General features: G+C 44.1%; 1 pseudogene; it reads left to right on the forward strand.

The window, feature by feature from the left end:
* Positions 1 to 269: 269 nt before the first annotated feature.
* On the forward strand, positions 270 to 391 carry LOC144102833 (U2 spliceosomal RNA; annotated as a pseudogene).
* Positions 392 to 705: the final 314 nt, after the last annotated feature.

The raw sequence follows: 705 nt of genomic DNA on the forward strand, positions 1-705 counted from the left end.
AGAATTGCCTTAACTGAAAAAAATACACACAAAGGAAGCCAGCAGCGCTCGAAACATTGTAGCTCAAGAGAATGCTCCTATTTTTTAATTTGTGGTGTTGACTAAATGCTTTATTAGGAGGGTAAATATATTATGGCAGAAAGATAATTGATTAAAAAGCAGAACAAAAACAATCACTAGCCGCCGCTCGTTTCGGATACCGCCAGTGGCATGTGATCGACGGAAACACAAAAGGAAAAGAGAAATCCGGTTCGGCAATTTTCTGTAAAATATCTGATACGGGTCGCAATTGAACTTATTTTTGGAAATGTGGCGGAGAGTTTGAAGGTTGCTTCACTTCCGCCACCGGTTGGCCCGGTATTGCACTGCCTCCGGGATCGGCCTGGGTCTTTATACCGCGCGTCGTTACTATCTTGTCTTTCTATCCCATCTTCCAACTCTCCTTCTATCTGCACGTGGTAGCGATTGTGGCTCGGCTTGAGCCAGTGAGCAGGCCTGTGCAATTTCCTTCCCTTTCTTCCTGGCAACAACAGACAACAGACAATTTTCTTAAAGCAGTTCGATTACTCACTATGATTGCTTTCATATTGACCATTTTTTTAACACTAAAGGTCGACGAAGGTTGTAGATTGGCACGTCTCGTCGGCGGGGGTGGAGAGGTTTAAGAATTTCATGGGGTGCACATAAACCATTGTGTTCCAGAAC

The sequence above is a fragment of the Amblyomma americanum genome, chromosome 8 (assembly GCF_052857255.1).
Source record: "Amblyomma americanum isolate KBUSLIRL-KWMA chromosome 8, ASM5285725v1, whole genome shotgun sequence".
In the NCBI taxonomy this organism is placed as follows: domain Eukaryota; kingdom Metazoa; phylum Arthropoda; class Arachnida; order Ixodida; family Ixodidae; genus Amblyomma; species Amblyomma americanum.